The 11,658-nt window shown below is 46.5% G+C and overlaps 1 pseudogene; it reads right to left on the reverse strand.

Annotated features, from left to right (window-relative positions):
- Nucleotides 1-324: 324 nt before the first annotated feature.
- LOC121056050 lies at nt 325-1,444 on the reverse strand (annotated as a pseudogene).
- Nucleotides 1,445-11,658: the final 10,214 nt, after the last annotated feature.

The raw sequence follows: 11,658 nt of genomic DNA on the forward strand, positions 1-11,658 counted from the left end.
AAAAAAATTAATAATTATGTAAATATTTCAATATTTTATCAGATGAACAATTAAATATAGATATAAAAGTTAACAGCGGCAAAAAAAATATAGACATAGTATTTATATATATATATGGACATTTAATGATATATGTATGTATTTTGAGATTTTAGATGAAAGATTATTTTATTTTTATGATACCTATAAACGATGGAATTGGCTATCACAAACATAGAAATCTCTTTAAAGATACGATGACAAACTTTTATATTAATTTTTTTAGAATAAAAAATATACCGTTCGAAAAACGTAAGCGCAAAAGACTATAAAAAATGCACTCACATCAGTTATAACAACACATTCTTGTATTACATGGTTACATCAAGGCAGGGCACCAGGTCAGAAAGATCTCTAGCCGAAACAGTGCCATGTCATGCATCGATGGAGGCCGCTGGAGGCGACGCTGTCGAGGAGCGCGGTGGCCATGGTGGTGAGCCGGCTGAAGTCCTCGTTGGCCCTGTCCATCCCGGCCGCGCAGCCCATCCCAGCCTGCCCCGACAGCCACAGCAGCGACCGCGCCGCCTCCCAGCCCGGCGACGCCGCGTACCGGCGCATTAGCCGCACCGCCGGCACCGACGAGCCGTACAGCATGCCGCACGCCTCCCCAGCCGGTCCCTCGCGCCGGGCGTGTCGACTCCACCGCGCCCGCGCGAGCGCGACAGCGCCGCCTGCACGGCGTCCCGCCGCCCCGAGTCCCCCCTCGCCGCGTCCTGGTCCACGCGCCGCGATGAGGAGGTGGGCGTGGCGGTCGGCCCCCGCCGCTCCCGGGCTGGACCGCAGCGCAGCCTCGCAGAACCCGACTTCCAGTGGTCTTCGATCGAAGTCTAGTGGCCCTGCATAGGCCGCGTTCGTTCCCTCGGTTAAAGAGAACTTAATTTCCTCGTTTCTCGGCCGTATGTTTTACAAAAATTTTCTATAGAATAGTTGTTTCAAAAAATCATATTATTCTATTTTATATTTTCTAAATAATTATTAATTAATTAATCATGTACTAATCTATTACTATATTTTACGTACCGGATAAGTTAACTTATCTATCCCAATCACCCAACGCAGCCATAGTAATGCTGAAAGGAAATCTCTCCGATCATGAATTTGAACGTGTACTAGATGCTCACAAGTTCGCACTGCTCTTCCCTCTGTTGAAGTTTTTGCAATAGAACTAGATGGATCAGAAAGGAAAGGAACATGCTCGTCAGATTCAGTTTGTCCCTTCAGTCCCATCTCTCCATACTCCATGCGACCACCATTGTTGCCACCACCGCCTTGAGACGCAACTGGCCGCCTCGTCGTACTGTACGCATCGCGAACCGGTAGTGTCGTGGACGGCGCGGAACGTGTAGGCCGGGTGGCTGAGCGTGCCGGCTGTCCGGCTATTGACGTCCTCTCTATATATGGACATATGGACAGATTTTTATATATGGACATATGGACAGATTTGATTCCGTAAGATGTATCTGAACTATTTTAGAGCATCTCTGAGAGAATGTCTAAATTTTGACTCTCTAAATCAAAATTTAGTTATTCATTTTAGTTTTGGCAACTCGAATTCATAGAGCATCTCCAACATACTATCCATCTCTACTCTCCAAATCCTGTGAAGGGGAAGATGACAAGAGGGTCCTATCCACGTAGAATCCACGGATAGCAATTGTGCTAGTGTAGGAATGAGTTGCTAGATTTGGTCATTAATGACTCAAGTTTAGCCACTCAAATAACATGACAAGTCAAATAGCCACTCTTTTGGAGGACACTTTTTGTGCAAAATTATTAAATTTAAGTATGACAAATTTGGTGGTCATTCTGTTAGAGATGCTGTTAAACCCTCGTGGCAGTGGTTTTATTGGAATCACTACGCCAGAACGCCACACATGTGACGGGATACCACTGACGGGCCAATGGCCCGGTCAGAGTTATCCATCACCCTTGACGGGGTGTAACTACATCCGTCACAGGTGTGGCATCCTGCCGCGGCCTGAGCTAGGCCTGGCAGTGGCCCGTCACTGGTGTTCGATGCCACTGACGGGCCAACGTGGAAAGCCGTCATAGGTGATATCCCATCACTTATGACGGGCCGTACAGCTTAAGCCGTTTTTGGTATGCCGTCACCTGTGACGGCTTTTCCAGATGCAAACCGTCACAGTTGACATCCCACTACCTTTGGCGGGTATTTCTATAAAACTATCTAAAGCGTGTATTCGTGTTATAAATATTTCCAACTGCCAACTGTTTTTCTGTTCCGACCAGTGCACTGTTCACAGTTAGGTTGGGAGGACAAAGGGGGCGAATTTTTGCAAAAAATTGGAGGTGGTATAAGATGTTTGACTTTTTTCTTTCAATGTTTGACCATTTGTCTTATTCCAAAAATAATGGAAATGTTTTATAATGTTTTTTCAATCAAACATCATATAATATTTCTCTATGTTACTTATTGCAGATGGATTGGAAGTGGATGTAGCATGTTCATTGTTCATCCACGAAGTATTACGAGGGGGTCACTGAATTTGTTAAATTTGTGGATAATGATAGGAAAAGCAGGATGAGCCTGTATATATCGTGTCCATGTAATGACGATAGGAATGAAAAGATGATCCCTGATAGTTCAGAAGTGCATTCTCAATGTATAAGGAGAATATTCATGGAGAATTATACATGTTGGAGCAAGCATGGAGAGCAAGAGGCACCTAATGTTGATGCTGATGAGAAAGTGTCGGATCAAAATAGAGTGAACGTCGTCGCAGCTCCAGAAAGCATGTTTGTACCGTCTCCGTTAGGTGGAGATACCATTGATTTCGACACTGAATGTCTATATCAAATATTGCATGACATTGAAGATACAGATGACAATGACAGAGACTTTGAGAAGTTTAGTAAGTTGGTGGAAGACTGTCAAATGCCCTTGTATGATGGATGTAAGTCGAAGCACACCAAGTTGTCCTGTGTGTTGGAACTCATGAAGCTTAAAGGCAACTAATGGATTGTCACGCCCAGAAATTTACACCAAATTTCTGAACAATAGCATGTATTAACTCTCGGTCCAAGCATCAGCCCGAGTACACACTATGACAAATTAATACACAGTTCCACGACTTAAAAACAAATAAAAACAATTATCTATCGAAATGCAGCGGAAAAAGAAAACAAACTAAACCATCTAATCTTCAGCTTCAGCTGGTGATGACGGCTCCATGCCACAGGCACTCTCGACGGCGGACTGAACCTTACTTCAACCTTCGGAACAACCTCCTTCTGACACAGGCTCTGGCACTTGCTCTGGTGGGGGAAAATTAAGCAAGGCTGAGTACAAACCACCGTACTCAACAAGTAACACCCAAGAGAGGGAGAATAATGAATGCAATAGGGTATCAAGGATAGGCTAAGGTTAACTTGCACAAAAGCTGCAGTAATTTAGCAAAACAGTAAATAGAATAGACTGAAATAAAAATAAAGTAAACAATTAAAATAATCATCCACTGTCCAACGTTACACCACGCTGCAACAGGCCCAAACCACTGTCGAACGTTACACCACGTAGCGACAAGGTCAACCCTCTGCCCAACGTTAAACCACGTTGCGACAGACCCAACCCACTGCCAACGTTACACCACGTTGCACAGGGTCAAACCAGTTCCAAGATTAATCAGGTTATTAATGGTTCAACTAATCCCAGTGAATCTGTCAGTTCGCCCAATAACCGCGGGCACGGCTATTCGAATAGTTTTACTCTGCAGAGGTGTACAGCTTTACCCACAAGACATGGCTGCCAAGCATGTTACCATGCCCCAACGTATCACCACGATACCTCAGTACGGAAACCATGATAAGACCTTTCACCTAACCCTCCCTAGACAATCGCACCACACTTCAGGTTTCACCCCCTCCTTTACACCAAGTCGGGCAGTCCCCTCTTGTGCCTTGGTAGATCCGGAAGCAGGAGAAGCTTTCGTTACACCACGATTGCCCGTCCATACTCCATCACGCCTACCCTTGCCTGGGTACGTCGAATAGGGACAAGCTAGATTACGAGTCTCACCGTTGCCCATTCTGGCTTGTGGTTAGTACGTGTAAGACCTTCAGGGTTTCCTGAGAACCGGTCCTTAATTACCATGGGTGCGACTCTCAAAACCATGCACCCACAGCCCACCATAAGCAATATTTTAGTTGTATTAATCCACCTCGGGAAATGAATAATGATAACAACCATTGAAGGTGTACCAGAGTGCAACAATAATTAAATAATAATTGGTGAGCTAGTTGAACTAAGCATGGCTAAGCATTGACTAACCCTAATTCTAGTCAAATTAACCCTGGGATGACAATAATGAATGGGAATCAACGGATATAGGGGTAATTGCCCAATAGATAAATAAAGTAAATAGATTTGCATAAAACAATGCATGTTTGAATGTAAAAGCGGGGGGATTTTATAATCATAGGTTCAATATGATCAAAGAAGGGTGCCACTTGCCTTGCTAAGACCCACGAGGAACCTCGGCGACGACTTCGAGAACGAACGGCGCTTCGACGGGGTCAAAACCTACGACAAAGAAGGCAAAACAAACAAAACAGGCTATAAAACTACTGAAACAGAGAAAGAAACTATTTTTAATGGATTCTTGGCATTTTTAAGAATTTAATGAAACTTGACTGGACCTAAACGGAGACTAGATGAATTACTTATGAATTTTAGAAGTTTTCTGGGTTTTTTAGCTAAACAGAAAAGTCCTAAATCAATTATTGCGCAATTAATGGGGCTGCTGACGTCAGCGAGGAGAGAGGAGCTGACGGCTGACAGGTGGGGACCACCTGTCAGTGGGAGAGAGGGGAAATGGGCGGCTGACACGCGGGCCCGAGGAGGAGAGAGAGGAGGCGGCTGGCGGGGAACGGCTGACGGGTGGGGCCCACTCGTCAGCGAGAGGGGAACAGAGAGGAGGGGATAGAGCGCGCGGCTCGCGGCTCACGGCGCGACGGCGCGGCGGGCGGCGACCGGCAGACGGCGGCGCGGACCGGCGGGGCGGCGGGCGGCGGCGACCCAGTGGGTGGCCACGCGAGAGCTGGCGACGGTGCTAGGAGCGGCGACGCCGAAGGGAGAACAGCGGCTGCTCGGGGAGGACGACGACGACAGCGCGACCGGAGGGCGACGACGGCGTCGGCGAGCGCTGGCGTGAGGCGACGGGGAAGGCGGCGATGGCGAAGGTGGTGACGGGGACGGTGACGACGAGTCGACGCGGAGGAGGCGGAGACAGCGATGGGGTGGCGCGGCACGGAGCGGCGACGAGCGGCGGGAGGGAAGGACGGCGACGGACGCCGGCACGGGGAAGAGGCGGCGACAACGCGCCAGGTTCGGCGGCGCTCTAGCGACGGCGGGGCCACCACGGCGACGGCGCGGCGACGAAGACGGCAGGTGGAGGGGCGATGGCGATGGCGCCGGAAGGTGGAGGCGACGGCGGGCGCCGGCAGCGAAGGCTTGGTGGCCGCGCGACGATGGTGGCGAAGGGCGGAGAGGGGAAAGTGGCGGCGGGGCAGCGGCACGGGGATTTTAAAGGTGGCGGCGCCGGCTAGGGCGGGGCGGCCGGTGGAGACCGAGTCGACGACGCGGCGAACTCGGCGGCGGCGGTTGCAGCGGTGGTTGCAGCGGCGGCGCGGCGGAGGACTCGGGGCGGCGGCGGACTCGGCTGGCGCGACGCGGCGCGGAGACGGGGTTTCGGTCGCTGACAGGTGGGCCCCACCTGTCAGTGGCGCGAGAGAGAGGAGGGAGGCGGCGCAGACTCGCGGGCGAGCGCGGCGCGCGAGCGGGCGAGCTGGGCCGGGCGACGGCCCAGGCGGAGCGCGCGCGGGAGGAGGCCGTGGCAGAAGGCTGGCTCGGCTGGGCCGGCCGAGGGGGAGGCGGTGGGCCGGCTCGGCTGGGCCGGCCCGGGAAGGAAAAAAAAGAAAAAAAAGGAAAGGAAAAAGAGAGAGGGAGGAAAATTGGACTTCGGCCCAATTTGAGAAGGAAGGGAAAAAGAAAGGAAAAAGGAGGGAAAAAGGAAAACCCCACTTTTGCCGAATTTTAAATTAATTTGTTTGGTCAAATTTTATTGTTCTGCAATTTGAATTTAAATCCAGTTAATTGATTTGGAACCTCGATTTAATTGAATTAATTCCTTTTAGAGGGATTTTTCCTGAGTTAATTAAGCCAATTGTTATTTACGAATTTCTTTTTACGATTTAGGCTTGGGATAAAACTCCGGGCGTGACATGGATGGTCCGACAAGAGTTTTACAGAACTTCTTGAGCTATGAAAGGAGATGTTGCCAGAGGGGAACAAATTCCCGTAGACGACATACGGAGCTAAGCAAGTGTTATGTCCGTTGGGTCTAGAAGTCAGAAGAATTCATGCATGTCCGAACGATTGTATTTTGTATTACAAGTAATATGCTGACCTGGATGTTTGCCTTGTATGTGGGGCTTGTAGATACAAACGTGCAAAAGGTGCAGGTGAAGGAAGTAAGTCAAAGAGGGGAGGACCTGCAAAGGTTGTGTGGTATCTCCGAATTGCAGAGCGCATGAAGAGAACATTTGCAAATAAGGAACAAGCAAAGCTAGTGCGTTGGCATGCCGAAGAACAGAAAGTCGATGGCAAGCTAAGACACCCAGCAGATTCAGTACAGTGGCAGAGAATCGATAGGATTTACCAGGAGTTCTCAGAGGACCCAAGAAGCATGCATTTTGCCATGTGTACAGATGACATTAATCCATTTGATGATTTGAGCAGCCATCATAGTACATAGCCAGTTCTTCTAGTGAACTATAACCACCCTCCCTGGTTTTGCTTCAAAAGAAAGTATATTATGCTTGTCATGCTCATTCAAGGACCGAGACAACCTAGCAACAATATTGATGTGTTCCTTGAACCAATGATCAATGACTTCGTGACACTTTGGAATGAGGGCACACGTACGTGGGACACATATGCACAGGAGTATTTCAACCTCCATGCGATGGTGTTTAATACCATCAACGATTATCCAGCCCTTGCAATCTTTCTGGCCAAACGGTCAAAGGAAAATGGGCGTGTTTGGAGTGTATGGAGGAAACAAGAAGCAAATGGTTAAAGCATTCACACAAGATGGTCTACATGGGTCACAGGAGATTTCTCCCACGGTATCACTCTTATAGGAATATGACAAAAAATTTCAACGGTCACAGAGATACAGCCAGACCCCCACAACAGCTAACATGTACAGATGTGCACAACTTACTGATGGGAATAACCAACGAGTTTGGAAAAAAGAGAAAAACTGTAAAGGGAAAAGAAAAGAGCATGTGGAAGAAAAAGTCAATATTTTGGAGACTACCATACTGGAAGGATCTTGATGTTCGCCACTGCATAGATCTAATGCATATCATGAAGAATGTATGTGAGAGTTTGATGGGGTTACTGATTAACCCTGGTAGTACCAAGGATGGTCTCAACGCCCGACGAGATCTGCAAGACATGGGTGTTCGTCTGGAGCTACATCTCGTTACCATGGCGTCTAGCAGGGTGTACCTTCCTCCAGCCTGCTACACTCTATTGAAATATGAGAATATGAATTTGTTGATGTTGACATTTCTTAGTGGTATAAAGGTTCCATCTGGTTACTCATCAAGAATTAGTAGGTTCGTTTCATTGCAAGACCTCAAGCTGGTAGGAATGAAGTCACACGATTGTCACGTTCTTATCACACAGCTGTTGCCCGTTGCAATAAGAAATATTTTGCCTCCAAAGGTGCGACACATGATAATACGGTTGTGCTCCTTCTCCCATGCTATCGGCCAGAAGATCATTGACCCCGAGGGACTAGATGAACTACATGCAAAAATTATGAGAACGCTATGTCATTTGGAGATGTACTTTCCTCCTACTTTCTTTGATATAATGGTACATCTTCTAGTGCATCTTGTTAGACAAACAAAGTGTTGTGGGCCCGCTTTCATGACACAAATGTATCCGTATGAAAGGTATATGGGGATCCTAAAGGGTTTTCTACGGAACCGATCCCACCGCGAGGGAAGCATCATTGAGAGTTACATCAGCGAAGAGGTCATCGATTTTTGTGTGGACTACCTGTCGGAAACCTCTTCAATTGGATTACCACGATCTCATCATGAGGGGAGGCTTGACGGTGTGGGTACTGTTGGACGGAAAATAGTTAGGATGGGTCGAAAGGTGTATGACAAGGTTCATTACACGGTACTCACGCATATGACCGAGGTAGTGCCATATGTTGATGAACACTTGGGATTTCTTTGACATGACAACCCAAGCCGATCAGATGGTTGTGTTAGAAACAAGTACATGTCTTCATTCAACGAGTGGTTTAAGAACAGAAATGCGATCGAGTAGAACTTATCCAGCGAAACACTGAAGTGGTTGTCACAGGGTCCTGAATGGAGTGCCACAACCTGGCAGACATAAATGGATACACCTTTCACACGATCAAGTAAGACAGTAAATGCATAGTGCAGAACAGTGGGTTGTGCATTGAGGCCAGTAGCAACGATGGTGGTAGGCGTGATCAATAGTACGGCAGAGTAGAGCAAATATTGGAGCAAGACTACTTGAAGTTCAAAGTCCCATTGTTTCGTTGTCGATGGGTCGATCTTCGCAATGTAAAAGTTGATACGGAAGGTTTCACCACTGTCAATCTGGCTAACAACGCCTATAAGGATGAACTTTTCGTTCTCGCGAAACAAGTTGTTCAGGTCTTCTATATATTTGATCCGTGTAACACGAAGCTACATCTTGTTCGTGAAGGCAAAAGTAGAATTGTTGGAATAGATAATATCACAGACGAAGACGACTACAACCAGCACGTGCATGGCATAGGTCAAGAAATACATCTAGAAGAGGAGGAAGAAGAAGATGGTATTCAACATGCCCGCGTTGACCATGAGGAAGGATTATTTTTGTAATTTATATCCACATGCACGCACAGAAATGAAGTGGATGAATTTTTCGATGAATTTTAAATTATTATGATGAAGTGCATGAATTATGGATGAATTAAGGATGATTTTGATGCAGTGGATGAATTTTTCAATGAATTTAGGATTATTTTGATGTAGTGGATTAATTTTTCGATGAATTTTAAATTATTATGATGAATGGATGAATTTTAGATGAATTTATGATTATTTTGATGCAGTATGTTTTTATTTTACTAATTAATTAAAAAATAATACACTGGGTTAACCTTCAAGAGGCCGAACCTAGGTCAACTAGGGTCAACCTTACCTTTGACGGGTAACAACTATGGTCCCGTCATAGATATGTTTACCTATGACGGGTTGAAACAAGAGAGCGGTCAAACGTCTTGACATCTTTGACGACTCCATATCTTCAACCCGTCACAGGTATGTTTACCTGTGACGGGCCTGTTGTTGGCGCCTGTCACAGATATCTTTGACCCTTGTTGACTTACGGTTCAGCTCTTCAAGGTTAACCCAAGCAGTGCGTCTCTCACTCCCTCCGAAACTTCGCCGCCGCCTCCCCGCGCTCCCAGCCTCTGCTGTCGCCGCCGCCAACGCCGAATCTCGCCCCGACCTTGTCGTCGGCTCGCCTCCCCAACCTCGCCGTCTGTTACGCCCAGAAATTTACACCAATTTCTGAACAATAGCATGTATTAAATCTCGGTCCAGGAATCAGCTCGAGTACACACAATGACAAATTAATACACAGTTCCACGACTTAAAAACAAATTAAAACAATTATCTATCGAAATGCAGCGGAAAAAGAAAACAAACTAAACCATCTAATCTTCAGCTTCAGCTGGTGATAACGGCTCCACACCACAGGTATTCTTGACGGCGGACTGAACCTCACTTTAACCTTCGGAACAACCTTCTTCTGACACAGGCTCTAGCACCCCCTCTGCCACTTTCTCTGGTGGGAGAAAAAATTAAGCAAGGCTGAGTACAAACCACCGTACTCAACGAGTAGCACCCAAGAGAGGGGAATAATGAATGTAATAGGATACAAGGATAGGCTAAGGATAAATTGCATAAAAGCTACAGTAATTTAGCAAAACGGTAGATAAAATAGACTGAATAAGAAGTAAGTAAACATTTAAAATAATCATCCACTGTTCAATGTTACACCACGTTGCAACAGGCCCAAACCGCTATCGAACGTTACACCAACGTAGCGACAGGGTCAACCCTCTGCCCAACGTTACACCACGTTGCGACAGACCCAAACCACTGCCAACATTACACCACGTTGAGCAGGGTCAAACCAGTTGCAAGATTAATCAAGTTATTAAAGGTTCAACTAATCCCAGTGAATCTGTCAGTTCACCCAATAACCGCGGGAACGGCTATTTGAATAGTTTTACTCTGCAGAGGTGTACAACTTTACCCACAAGACATGGCTCCCAAGCATGTTACCATGCCCCAACGTATCACCACGATACTTCAGTATGGAAACCATGATAAGACCTTTCACCTAACCCTCCCTAGACAATCGCACCGTACTTCAGGTTTCACACCCTTCTTTACACCAAGTCGGGTAATCCCCTCTTATGCCTTGGTGAATCCGGAAGCAGCAGAAGCTTTCGTTACACCACGATTGCCCGTCCATAATCCATCACGGTCACCCTTACCTTGGTACGTCGAATAGGGACAAGCTAGATTACGAGTCTCACCGTTGCCCATTCTGGCTTGTGGTTAGTACGTGTAAGACTTCCAAGGTTTCCTGAGAACCGGTTCCTTAATTCCCATGGGCACGACTCTCAAAACCATGCACCATAGCCCACCATAAGCAATATTTTAGTTATTATTAATCCACATCGGGAGATTAATCATCACAACCATTAAATGTCTATTAAGTCCAATAGTAATTAAATGATAATTGGTGAGCTAGTTGAACTAAGCATGACTAAGCATTGACTAATCCTAATTCTAGTCCAATTAACCCTGGGATGACAATAATAATGAGTGGGAATCAACGGATATATTAGTAATTCCCCAATAGATAAATAAAGTAAATACATTTGAATACAATGCATGTTTGAATGTAAAAGCAGGGGATTTTATAATCATAGGTTCAATATGATCAAAGAAGGGTGCCACTTGCCTTGCTTAGACCCACGAGGAACTTCAGCGACAACTTCCGAAACGAACGGCGCTGCGATGGGGTCAAAACCTACGATAAACAAGGCAAAACAAGCAAAAACAGACTATAAAACTACTGAAACAAAGAAAGAAACTATTTTTAGTGGATTCTTGGCATTTTTCTGGATTTAATGAAACTTGAATGGACCTAAATGGAGACTAGATAAATTAGCTATGAATTTTAGAAGTTTAACTCTGTTTTTAAACTAAACAGAAAACCTTAATCATTTATTGCGCAATTAATTGGAGGTGATGACATCAGCACATGAGAGAGAGGGGGTGCGCTGACAGGTGGGACCGACATGGCAGTGACACAGCCAAGAGAGTGGGGACATCGGCTGACACGTGGGGCCCACGGGGAGAGAGAAGGACAAAAAGGAGGGGAAGCTGATAGGTGGGCCCCCTGGTTTGGTGAGAGAGAGGAAGATGGACGGTATGATGGACAGGGCCCACAGAAGAAAGGAGAGAGGCGCTGGCAAG

The sequence above is a fragment of the Oryza brachyantha genome, chromosome 12 (assembly GCF_000231095.2).
Source record: "Oryza brachyantha chromosome 12, ObraRS2, whole genome shotgun sequence".
Lineage (NCBI taxonomy): Eukaryota > Viridiplantae > Streptophyta > Magnoliopsida > Poales > Poaceae > Oryza > Oryza brachyantha.